Raw genomic sequence first — 13761 nt, 5'->3', positions numbered from 1 at the left:
AGGGAATCTTCCCGACCCAAGGATCGGACCCGCGTATCTTGCTTGGCAGGCATTTTCTTTACTGCTGAGTCACCATGGAAGCCCCCTTTCTAACCCCCTTGTATCCCCCTCCTTAAGTGCTGATCCTGAGCATGCTCGTCCAGTGAGTCTCTGCGCGATTTCACCAGCTCTGTGCCTCCTGCCCATCTCCATGGCCACTGCCTTAGTCCAGATTCTCACCATCTTTCACTACTGCAAAGTAACTCTGTGTGTTCAGTCTCCTACTGGGAATCCATCACCTGCACTGCTGCTTCGGGGAGTTGTCATATATTTGTTCAACCCCCATTGAGTAAGCAACTGCCAAGTGCCAGATACTGAGCTATGTGCTTATCTCTGATGTTTAAATCTGATCGTGTCAGTCGTCTACTTAAAAATTATAATCCCTAGAGGAAGTGGCAACGAGTGTTGCCATGGTTCAGATAATGTCTGCTGTTCCTGGTCTTCTCTGTTACCCCTCCCCTCACTCCATACCTCTGCCATCTACATCCCACCACCAAGCAGCCTTTTTCCTTTCACGGGTGGTGCTCTCTCTATTGCTGTGCCTTAGCTCTCGCCATTCTCCATTTCCTCTTCCTGAAATGCCCTCTCCCCTCTGTTCTTCGCTGGCAGGACTCCTTTCAGCTGGCAATCCAGCTTCCATCACCTAAAATTAGGAAAGCCCTCCGTGACTCTCCCAGACCACTTGGTTTATTCCCCTACTGTCTAACTGAACATGTGATGTTTTAATTATTTGCTGACGTAACTATCTTCCCCCTGAACTCCAACATCCTCTTCGAGAGGTGGAGCTACATCTTACTCATCCTTGAACCCTGGGTGCCTAACATACGGTGTAGCGTGGCATTTACTGTGAACTTACAATTGCCAGGTCTGTTCTAGGTGCTTTATTCGTATAACTCTCCTATTAACTCAATAAATAGGTGCTGTTGTTACCCTCATTTTACAGACAGGGAGACATAGGCACTGATTCAGTTAAGTAACTTGCCTGAAGTTACTTAGGTGGCTACTAAATGGAGGATCCAGAATTTAAACTCAGGCTGTTCCTACACCTGTGTGATTGGTACACCACCTCTCTGCGAAAGACCTGCGTCTGAGTATAGCAAAGGAGGACTCCCCTGCTCCCCACCCCCACGTGCTCATGTATAATTCATAATTCTAGTAACAGAATGACCTCTACAATCACGTCGCTAAGTATAATCCACTAAGGCTTCCAGATCTTTTCTGCCATTCTGTTTTTAGTTCTGAAATCCCTTAGTCCCCGGTATCTATCAGTCTCAAACGTGCTGTTCTTTGAGTTTGTGCATTTCTATAATTCCTGGAACTTTTGCAGCTTCAGGGAGGTCAGAAATGGACTATGTTCTTTATCATATCTGTCTTAATGTCCCAGTCTCAACGTTTCTCTGTCTCTCTCTCTGCCTCTCCCTATCCTGCTGTCCCTGTGGGTGTGTGTGTGTCTATGTGAGCATAAAATGCACAAAGAAAGAGACCAATTAAGATCTTCAGATCCCCTGCCTCCAAGAGAGGGTGTCTTGCTTTTCAATTAAAGAGGACTATTCCCTGGCCTCTAACGATTTACATTCAGAGGGAAATGCTTTTGTGTTAAATACATGAGAAAGGCTTTCCACTTTACATCACTGGGTCTTTAGTCTCTGTGTTTCTTGGGTTGCTACCTGTGTTCACAGATTTCTTTGTATTTATTGTGAATAACAGACTGATTTCCAGTGTGTTCGGGGGTCCCTCTTCCCTGGACTCCTACCTGCCACTGCTCTCCATTGATTTTTGGTTTCCTATGCCAGAAGAGCCTCTGTTTCACCAACATATCCTGAAGCTCAATTCCTTGGAATGAAGATGACTCCAAGATCTCTCTCGGCTTCCATGGTAAAGCCATGGTAAAGCGGGCGTCACTGTGACGTCATTCCCCATGTACACATGCAGAGAAGTCGCCATTCTGACAAGTCAGGGGACTCTAGTCTTCCTTTTCTATGTCCCTCTCCTTTACCACGGCTTTTCTTCCATATCTCTCTCTCCTTCCATCTTCCCTCCCCCGTATCCTGCTGCTTTTTTTTTTTTTTCTTTAGCCATGGACTTTATTGTTTGAATATTTGCAATTATTATTCTATACACAAATGTTAATTTCTTACAAAACTCTGTATTCCATATTGCTAGGTCACTTCACTCTTCATTTTATGTCACATTTCCATCAATAACTATTTCCCCAAATCACCATCTGCCTGATTGTGTGTTGTTGTTGTTCAGTTGCTAAGTTGTGTACGACTCTGCGATGCCAGACACTAGTCCACCAGGCTTATCTGTCCATGAGATTTTCCAGGCAAGAATACTGGAGTTGCCTGTTTATTTTTAAAGCCTTACCTCCTAGTCCTGATTGCAAGGCTTATAAATATTCAATATTTCCTAGAAGCAGTCTCTGAATGATATTTCACTACTCAGTGTCGTTAACCCATCCAATCAGAAATGGAGCTAGACTTTCCTCAGGGTCGCTTCCCTCCACCCCCTTGAGCCTGCACGACCAGCATGGGGGCCTTGTTTTCCTCTCCTAGGTCTTCATCATAAAGGGACAACCCACTGTGACTTTGGAGCCCTTTATGGATTCCAACCTTGACAGGCACTGAGACCCACATCTCTAAATGTGAGAATTTCCAAATAGTCTCTCACCTCAATAAGATGGTTCACTTATTCCAGAGCAATAATCCTGGCATTTAAGGAGGAGAAGGAAAGATATGTCTGGAGTTATAATCCAGGTAGAAAAACTGTAAGCCCTGAGCCTGGTGCACAGAAGACATTCAGTAAATATTTCAGTTGTGTTGAGTGATTTCTATGCATATGAAAAAAATGGAAAGAAAATTAAACCAAACTATAAGCAATGGTTTGTTGGGAACGAGGGAACATATGCAATTTTTCATCTTTCTTTCATTTAAAAATATTTTGTTAATAATAGAAAATATGAAATTGTCATTTTAAAGTTATTTTTTATATAATTTTATTTATTTACTTATTTTTATCTTTGGCTGTGCCGAGTCTTACTCGCTGCACAGGCTTTTCTCTCGTTATAGCAAGCAGGAGCTACTCTCTAGTTGCGGTGCTCCGGCTTCTCGTTGCGGTAGCTTCTCTAGTTGCAGAGCCTGGGCTATAGTAGCTGCAACATGTGGGCTTGGTAGTTTGGGCTTGCTGGCTTAGTTGCTCCAAGGCATACGGGATCTTCCCAGATCAGGGATTGAACTTGTGTCTCCTACATTGGCAGGCAGATTCTTTACCACTGAGCCATCAGGACAGCCCTGAAATTGTCATTTAAAAAAATCTTTATTTTTTGGTCACACCCATGCAGCATGTGGGATCTTAGTTCCCTGATCAGGGATCAAACCTGTGGCCCTGCCTTAAGAGTGTGGAGTCTTAACCACTGGAACCACCAGAGAAGTCCCATAAAATTGTCATTAAAAAAAAAAAAAAAAAAATGTCATTTTAAAGGGTTCAGTGCCCAAACCCAGGCAGCAGCCAATCTCTTCTTACCTGCACTGGTTTGGAGAAAGGCTCAGCAAACCCACAGCTCTTTCTATTGGAGGGAAGAGAGATGTGGGAACAGGAAGCAAGTACAGGGCATCAGAGAACGGTAGGTCCCTTTGCAAAGATCCTCCCTAAACCTTTCTGCTCATCCAGGCATGGCTTGAATCCTTCCAGCAACAGGGAGCTCAAAACCTGATGGGAGGGGTTTCCCTGGTGGTCCAGTGGTTAAGAATCTGCCTTGTAACGCAAGGGACACCCGTTCAATTCCTGGCCTGGGAAGATCTCAAATGCTGCAGAGCAACTGAGCCTCTGTGCCACACCCAATGAGCCTGCGCTCTGAAGCCTGCGAGTGTCAACTACAGAGCCCATGCACCACAACTCCTGAGGCCGGCACGTACTAGAGCCTGTGCTCCGCTGCAGAAGCCACTGCAGTGAGAAGCCCATGCACCACAACTAGAGAAAGCCTGCAGGCAGCAATGAAGACCCAGCACAGCCCGAAACAAATGAAATATTTAAAAACACACACACACACACCTGATGGGATGCCGAGGCCAAGACAGACGGCTCCAACAGAGCAAAGGGCTCTGGTCTGTAGACGCCTGCCTCATCTCTGGGGCTGTGCTCTAGCTCAGCCTCTAACTAAAGAATTGATTGGGAAGTGGGTAGGAAGAGAAATCAAGTGAGGTGAAAGTCGCTCAGTCGTCTCCGACTCTTTGCGACCTCATGGACTATACAGTCCTTGGAATTCTCCAGGCCAGAATACTGGAGTGGGTAGCCTTTCCCTTCTCCAGGACATCTTCCTGACCCAAGGATCGAACCTAGGTGTCCCACATTGCAGGCGGATTCTTGACCAGCTGAGCCACAAGGGCAGCCCAGGATAAGAAGAGAGGTAGAACTGAAAAACAGAGATTTAAGGAACTAAGGAAAAGAAAATACCTCGATGAGATGCCAATATTAGCTGAGTCAAGCTCATCTTTTAACACTGTCTTGAGCCGTCTTTGCCCAGGACCCACACGGGGACTTATGTTGGCAGAGGTTGGGGATGGGGTGGGCAGCAATGACTCTTGCCAGTGTCCAAAAAAACAGCTTTTCAGCACAGCTTAGAGGGAGACGGAAGCGAGGAATATTCCATAGGGCTATTTCAGAAGGCCAGGGCAGCTGTCAGAGGAAGCTGCAAAAGTGTGTGTGTGTGTGTGTGTGTGTGTGTGTGTGTGTGTGAGGGGGAGGGTCGGTGTGGGGACAGGGCTCATGTGTTTGGGGCTCTATTAACTAACTCCCTCCCATCCATCACAGCCCCCCTCCCAGGCTGCTGCAGCCCTGGCAGCTGGGTTACCCCGGGGAGGCTGGGCTGAGGGTCCCTAAAGGGAGCCAAGCTTCAGGCAGAGCAGCGGAGACACATGTGTGCCTGGTCAGGTTGGGGCTGGCGCCTCATTGAGAAGGGGGCTCTCCAAGCTGGGCTTCATTAGGGCAGTGGCACTAATAGGGGAGGGGGTGCAGGGGGCTGGGCTGACAGCCAATTACTTGCTCGTCTGCATTATGGATTAACCCATCTGGGTCTGGGAGATTGGCTCTGAAAGGGGCACAAAAGGGGGGGCGTGACCACAATCACACACCAAATTATCCAGTCTGAGCGCAATTGTCCACCAACAAACGGGGCCTCAGGATGGGTGACCCCCTTGGGTTCTCTCCATCCCCCACCCTGAGCCCCAGAGGAAGAGTCGGAGATAAACTGCCGGCTGGTTAAAAGGCAGGATCTGGCATGAGGAGGAACAAGGATGCCCTTCCTGAGAAGGAGGGGATTTAGGGGAGACAGGCCGGGTTTGAGGTTAAGCCAGAGAAGTCAGAAGCCAAACAAAAGTTCTCCCAACAGACTTGATCATTTCAGTCCTCTACTTCAGAGGCAAAGGATGACGTAAGGAACTTGCCCATCTGAAATACCAGACAGAATCAGAGAGCAGAGGGCCTTAACCAAGTCTAGGGGAAAAGATAGAGGGACTCTCAGAGTCGGGGGGTCTCCATCTCACCCATCATCCTTTCTGAGGCTAATTGATTCCAGACATGAATAAGGGGCTCTCAGATGGGGTCTTGGAGGACCCCTGCCCTGCTCTGGCATCTCTGATGCTCTCCCAGTGGGAGTGCCCTGCACCCTCCCCCATACCTCCTTCTCTAGGAATAAGCCCACCATGCAGGGTAATGGAGGGAAAGATAGGAGGGGGTGGCAGGCAGGGGGGCTCTCTACTCTGGCTAATCCCCTCATTACCATCTCATAATCAGAACCACGCTTTCAATGTAAATGGGGATGTTAAATATTGGTTTCTCTAGACACAAGCTCCTTTGGAAAAAATTATTGATGCTCCTTCTTTTGCCAGCGCTGGCTGGCTCCCACAGTGAGGGGGGTGGTGGTGGCAGCGAGTGTTAGTGAGGGCTGAGGGCTTCAGAGTCTGGTCGGTGGGGAAGGTGAAGGTGTCTGATGAGCAGGGGTGGAATGATTTGGTTTTGGTTGATCTGGGCAGCCTCCATTTTCCTGATTTGGCAGAAGAAACTCACCAGGAGGAAACTGGCTCATTTTGAATTCATCAAGACTTTGTTGGGGCTGATTGGCTGCTGGTCTCCAATCACTCTCAACTGGAGATCAATATGGAGTTGTAGATCCCAAAGTCAGATTACTGAGGGAACAGGGGTGTAGTCATTGGCCAGTTTAGGCACCTTGCCCTTTGCCCATTGCTAGAAACCCCTGGAACACTCCTGGGCAGTGACCTGGACTCCCCTTCCAGCCAGTTCTAGATACAAAGCACAACGTAAAGCAACAATGACTTTTCACATGCAAAGGTTCATGCTTGTCCCCTAACAAGCAGTCCTGTGAAACAGCTATGGCTGTCATCATCCCAACTGGCAGATGAAACTCGGGGTCATCAAGTGACTCACCGAGGCCCACATGGCTGCTCAGTGACAGATTCACACTGAAACATGGTTCTTCCAGGTCCAAACTCAGCCCCATCCCCTTGTGCCATGCTCTAGCCTTTAAAATCAAGACAACTACTCCTGTGCCATTTGTGAGGACACAGAGAGCATTTGGTGTGTCTGCAGTCTGACCATAGAGGTATGAGCACTGGGAGGTGGGTATGGGGGCTCTGGGCTTCCCAGGTGGCTCAATGATAAAGAATTTGCCTGCCCGTGCAGGAGATGCAGGAGACGGGTGTTCTATCCCTGGGTCGAGAAGATCCCCTGGAGAAGGAAATGGTAACCCACTCTAGTATTCACCCACCTGGAGAATTCCATGGACAGAGGAGCCTGGTGGGCTCTTTGCAGAGTCTAACACGACTGAGTGACTGGGCATGCACGCACTCATGGGGGCTCTGCCACTGCAGTTAGGACACCAAGCTGCAGACTGTTGGCAAGGCCATACACCCCCTGTTCTCTCTCTGGTCGGGGGCCCCATCCCTCATGGATTTGTCTCTCGCCTGGGTCCAAAACTAAGTGTGAAAAGAATAATGACAACAACAGGGGCTTCTTCTCCCATTTGCTTAGCATTTTACAGTTCGCAGATCTTTTCCACATGTTTTGTGCTTAGACCCTCACATCCACCCTCAAACTAGCACCAGTGTTTGATGCGAAGGACCTGGGCTCCGTAATCACATGGTACGTTCACTTCCCAGCAGCACTTAGTAGCTGGGTGGCCTTGGGCAAGTCACCTCAGGTTTCCCGCCCCCACTGTCCTTCTCTGTGGAATAAAGATGGTAAGAATAGACCTGCCTCCTAGCGTTTGGGGAGCAATAAGATTATATATGCCATGTGCTTCACCACCTGCTTGACTGAGCTGCTAACTGGTTTCTTCCCACCTAAAGCAGCAGGAATGCACCTTCAGCTACTTCTTCCTCTCTCACAACGATGTTCCTATTCTACACATTTCTCTTCCCCAAAGTAGCATCTTTCTTCCTTCTTGTTGTAAAGCTGTATTGGAAGGAAACAGACCCGCAGACATAGAGAACAGACTTGTGCTTGCCAAGGGGGAGGAGACATGGGGGAGGGACAGATTGGGAGTTTGAGATTAGCAGATGCGAACTATTACACATAGGGTGGATAAATGAGGTCCCACTGTGTAGCACAGGGAACTATATTCAGTATCCTGTGATAAACTGTAATGGAAAAGAACATGAAAAATAATGTATATGTGTATAGCCATACATCAGCTTTTGCTGTACAGCATAAGCTAACACATTTTAAATCAAATATACTTGGATAAAATAAATTAAAAAAAATTATATATGCCAGATGCTTACAGGAGTTTAAGTCTGGTACAAACTATTAAGATCTCAATCAACCTTAGCCATTTTGTGGTGGGGTAAGGCATATGACTCATTGCAAAAGACTTTGATACTGGGAGGGATTGGGGGCAGGAGGAGAAGGGGACGACAGAGGATGAGATGGCTGGATGGCATCACCGACTGGATGGACATGAGTCTGAGTGAACTCCGGGAGTTGGTGATGGACAGGGAGGCCTGGCGTGCTGCGATTCATGGGGTCGCAAAGAGTCGGACATGACTGAGCGACTGAACTGAACTGAACTGCCCTTACCAACTGAGTAACCAGTAGACAAGTTCCTTAGTCCCGTGAGCCTCTGTTTCTGCATCTATAAAATGGGATCATACTCCTTCAGTTCAGTTCAGTCGCTCCGTCATGTCCGACTCTTTGCGACCCCATGAATCGCAGCACGCCAGGCCTCCCTGTCCATCACCAACTCCCGGAGTTCACTCAGACTCATGTCCATCCAGTCGGTGATACCATCCAGCCATCTCATCCTCTGTCGTCCCCTTCTCCTCCTGCCCCCAATCCCTCCCAGCATCAGAGTCTTTTCCAATGAGTCAACTCCTCGTTCTTAATTCGGGTCCGGAAGGAAACCTGCCGGTGGCCTGGGACTCCTGCCAGACAATGAAAAAGGACGGTGTCTTGAGGTCCTTTGTTGGGTTTTAGACAGGAAGGACAGTTTCTCTCTGTTTAGCGAGGCTGGGCACACGCGGAGGAAGGAGAAACGAGTTCTCCAGGGCGGCGACCCCTCCTTTATTCCCGGAGGAGTGAGTGGAGCCTGGGGCACCGCGTGGCTCGAGCTACGCCTCCCCTGAAAAGAGGGGGTGGGAGATGCCTTTGGAAGCCCCCTCCTCCCTAGGGCCTCAGACGGCTTCCGCTGCTCGGCTCCCTCCGTTTAGCTTTCTTCTCATTAACTCTCCCCGGCCTCATTAATCAGCCCGGATGAAATGCGCCCCCGGGAACGCTGCCCGCCCGCTTGGCCGTTTGGCGCTTTAATTATCCTCCCAGCGGGATGAGGCAGTGTGGGCGACGACCGTGTGGGTACACACACACACACACACACACACACACACACACACACACACATCACACACACACACAGAGCACACACACACCGCCCCCCCCCCCCTCAGGTCCAGGACTCCGCTGCATCAGCCCCAGGCCACCCTAGCCTCTACTTAGCATCTGTCAGTTTACTGTCACACAGTGTCATCTGCATCCAGCCCCCTCCTTACAGGAGAAGGGGGAACATCCTTCTGTCCAAAAAAGTCCACAAAGCTTCATCTCTCTGATCTAATTTCATTTACTAGCCAAATCCTTGCTGACCTGCCTACTGTGTGCTGTGCTTCTAGTGTTGGAGGTACAGACAGAGCACCTGTGAGGCCTCAGGGAGCGCCCACATCCTCCAGGGGGCAGACAAGTGGAAGGAAAAAACAACCCAACTTGAAAATACAAGAACAAAAAACCCACACAGGGGGCCACAGAAGTGCAGAGCAGGACAGTGAATGGAGTCAGGTCCTGCCCAAAGCAGGTTTCCAAAAAGACCAAAGCTTGAAGGGAGACTTTAAAAAAAAAAAAAAACCTTTTTATTTTGTATTGGCATATGGTGGCTCAGATGGTAAAGAATCTGCCTGTAATACAGGAGACCCAGGTTTGATACCTGGGTTGGGAAGATCCCCTGAAGTAGGAAATAGCTACTCACTCCAGTATTCTTGCCTGGAGAATCCCATGAACAGAGTCTGGCAGGCCCATCGGGTAGCAGAGTTGGGACACTGAATGACTAACACTTTCATAGCTGATTAACAATGCTGTGATAGCTTCAGGTGAACAGAAAGCAAAGGGATTCAGCCATACATATCCATGTATCCATTCTCCCTCCAAATCCCCTCGAATCCAGGCTGCCACATAACATTGAGCAGAGTTACCTGTCTACAGTAGGTCCTTGTTGGTTATCCATTTTAAATATAGCAGTGTGTCCATGTCCATCCCAACTTGAAGGGAGACTTTCTTTAAAAAATGATTTTATTATCCTTAACTTGTTTATTTTTTGGTCATGCTGCAGGGCAGGTGGGATCTTATCCACTGAACCTGTGCCCTCTGCATCGGACGCATGGACTCTTAACCACTGAACTGCCAGGGAACTCACTTGAAGGGAGACAAACTATAAATGAGAGTTAGCTGGGGAAGGAATGGGTGCTTAAAGAAGAAATTGAAAACCCAGAGGACAAAATATAGATTGCACTGTGTGTGCAAAGTCCTGTGGGTAATTCCCTCTGGCCGGAGGATGGGGTCATGACAAGGGAACAGCATGTGGTAAGACACGGCTCATGGGGAGCCTTGTATGGTGTGCAGAGGAGGCTGGCTTGTATCTAACCTGAAGGCAATGAGAAGTTACTGACAGATCTTTAAGCCAGAGAGTGACACGATTAGATTTATGGTTTGGAACATCCTCTTTTTGATGAGGAGGTCAAATTGGAGGAGACAGGAATGGAGGCAGGAAGGCTAATTAGCAGGCTAGGTGACTGACTGGGTGTGGGAGGCAAGAAAGAGAGAGAAGGATTTGGAATAGTATCAAGTTTCCTCTGCAAAGTATGTTTTGGGAATTGGGAGGGAGGTTGTCTTGAGGTGTTTCAAGGTCTCTGACTCAGCTCAAGTGAAAGGTAAGGCAGAGAATTCCCTGGTGCTCCAGTGGTTGAGACTTCACCTTCCATGTAGAGGGTGTGGGTTCAATCCCTGGTCAGGGAGCTAAGATGCCACATGCCTTGTGGCCAAACATAAAACAGAAGCAATATTGTTGTTCATTCGCTAAGTTCTGTCTGACTCTTTTCATCCTCATGAACTGCAGCAGCCAGGCTTCCCTGTCCTTCACTATCTCCCAGATTTTGCTCAAACTCATGTCCATTAAGTCAGTGGTGCTATCTAACCATCTCATCCTCTGGCGCCCCCTTCTCCTTTTGCCTTCAATCTTTCCCAACATCAGGGCCTCCTCATAGGAAGGTAAATTACTTCACCAGCTCTCTCATCTGTAAGATAAAATACAGATTGAATCTGATTTACAAACCCACACCCGCAGTATCCAGGCAGGTAACAGAAGAGATCTGAGCAGATCAGGAGAAGAACAAGTGTCCACTAAGTCTGGATGGGAGGGGAGTTTGGCAGAGAATGGATACATGCCCTTCAGCCACAGACTAGCCATGTTGGGAAAGGGCTCAGGATTGCCATATTGTCCTCAGGAGAAGACAGAGCTTGGTATTTTTATTATGGTGTCTCCTAATTTAAAAATACTCATATAATAAAAAACATACTGTAAAATCCATCAAATATATTTCAAGTCTTGAGTTTATAATGATTTTTTAAATCTTGCTTACCTTTAGAGGATGCTAAGGAATTGGCTCATTATTTTGAGAAATAATAGGCAAAGGAAAAGAATCGAGAATTTATCCTACCTTTTCTATTTGGATGTACCCCAACATAAATAGTTGATGACAGTTTTTCTTTAGAGAAGTATTCCAGCTAATAAATGAAGATGGAATTACAGAATTAGAATGTCACAATTTGGCAACCCCTAATGAAATAGTGGATCCAGGCAATGATCCTTACTGGATGGTGATATATCACAGCAACAAACAAAACAGACAAGCAGACATGACTGCTGTCACAACTACACAATATTGCCTATGAAGTATTCTAGTGAAAAAAATATCAAACATTAATTGATCAAGCCTCTGTATCTAACAACCAATTTACAGGAAATATAAGGGCATAAGAACATGTTAAATGACACCATGGGGATACATTCAATAAAATTCAGTGTGGAAAAATTTTCACAACAAATGACCCAGTTTTGTCAACAGATAAATTTCAAAGAAAAAAAGAGATAAAGAGGTGGAACATTGCCTCTTTATGTATAGTCTCATCTGGATCCTAATTTGAACAACAACAATGGATAAACATAAAACAGCTGGGGAAGTTTCAATATTGATTACATATTGGATCATATATTTCAGCTGTGCCAGTGTTATTATGATATTATTTAATGAGACCTTATCTTTTAAGACTACACTGAAATATTTACAGAAGAAATATGATTTCTCACATTTGCTTCAAAAGTATGAAGGGAGAGAGATGGGGCCAGATAAAGGAAGACTGTCTTCAAATGGACAAGTGCTGAAGCTGGGTAGTGGGTTCATGGGGTCTCATTCTATTTTTCTAATTGTGTGTCTATTTATTATACAAAATATGCAACTTATCCATAATAGGATGCTGAAGAATACTTAACGGGTCAACCTGTGTCTGTCCTCTTGATTTGGCCCAGCATCTGCCAGATTGTGGCCTCTATATCTCATGAGCTTCAGTCTCCACTCAACTCTACCTTCACCCCTGAACTCTAAGTGTTAAGGCCCTTTATCACTAAACCTGGCTGTCGCAACCTTTCTCTGGTCCCTTTTCAGGTCCTTTCTCAGAGATGCCCATCTCCCAGCGATGGTGACATCGTGGCAAAGAGGAGCATGACACAATCCACAAAGACCAGAACAGGTTCCCTGACAGGGAAAACACCCAGGAACAGGGAGCTGGGTGTCAGGGGCCGTCACCACCCAGCGCCCTTCGTTTAGTTCCCAACTCCTCTGCCCAATTCCTTAACCTCAAGGTCAAAGATACACACACACACACCTGTCTAGATCGCCCACCTTTTCCTTCAGCATTCCAGAGCCCAGACAAAGGTTATCGACCAACCAGGAAAATAAAAAGAGGGCATCTCTCCCGGAACAGTTCGGATTAGAGAAGAGAGTCTTAATCTGGGGAGATGGAGCCTTTGAAGCGCGGGAGGGGAGCGGGTCCCCTGACCCGCAGGCACGAGTGAGACACCGCGTTGGAGACAGGCCGGTACTTTTTTGTGCAGCCTCGGCTAGGTGCTTCCCTCCCCACCCCTCCCCAGGCCCCCTCCCTGAAAGACCCTTCCCCCGGCGCGCCCCACGGCTCTAGCTGCTCATTTCGAATCCACGAGGCCGGCAGGGAGAAGGCTGTTATTCCGACAGAGCGCGGGGGGCGCGGAGTGGACACGGACAATGGGCAATCTGCGAACCCGCTGGGCGCGCGCTACCCGGGTGCGCCCGTCTCTGCCCAGCTCCGGAGGGCCTCTCGTAGTTCCCTGGCTCCTCCTCCCGCCAGGCCTTGGGGGCCCAGATTGGCGCAGGCGTCGGGGGTTTGGCTGGGGTCGGAGATCGGCTGTAACTGGACGGGTGTCCACCATGCAGGCCTCGCCCCTCCACCCTCGCGCGCTCCGGCCCTGGGCTTTGGCGGCCGGCCCTCCCCCGAATCCCCCTCTTTCCACACCCGCTCCCCGGCCGATCAGGGTAATGAGCCGCCCTCGGCCTGGCCCCCGCCCCATTGTGTACACTGTGGGGGTGAAGCCGGGTCTCCGCGTGCGATGGAGGGTGACCGCGCTCGGCTGCGACCCCCGCTTCACACCTGCTCCCCGCCCCCAGCCCGGGGCTGGCGGGGGTGTGTCCTCTCCCTCCCCGCGGGAGGGGCCTCAGCTGGGGCTGCACTTGGTAAAGAGGCTGTGGAGAGGCCGGCGGCGGCCCGAGGAGGGGCTATAAATTCGGAACAGATGCGACCTGACAGGCCCCCAGCCTGGGGAGGTGGCGGGGGGTGGGTGTCCCCCTCCCAGGTCCCATCTTGTCGTCTGCTGCTGAGTTAGACTACAGATGAGGTGACCCGGGAATTTGGACGTACGGAGGCCTTCTCCCCCTCCCTACCCAATCCCCCCCCCCACGTCAGCGTCACCCCTCTTCCGCTCTTTGTGCCCACGTGTGGGGAGGAGGAATGGAAAGCAGGGAGGTGCCTGAATCACCATTGCTTTCCCCTTTAAAAGAGTGATTTCTTCTTAAGAGACTGACA

This window comes from Bos indicus, chromosome 29 (genome assembly GCF_029378745.1).
Source record: "Bos indicus isolate NIAB-ARS_2022 breed Sahiwal x Tharparkar chromosome 29, NIAB-ARS_B.indTharparkar_mat_pri_1.0, whole genome shotgun sequence".
Classification (NCBI taxonomy): domain Eukaryota; kingdom Metazoa; phylum Chordata; class Mammalia; order Artiodactyla; family Bovidae; genus Bos; species Bos indicus.
This window is presented reverse-complemented; position numbering follows the sequence as displayed.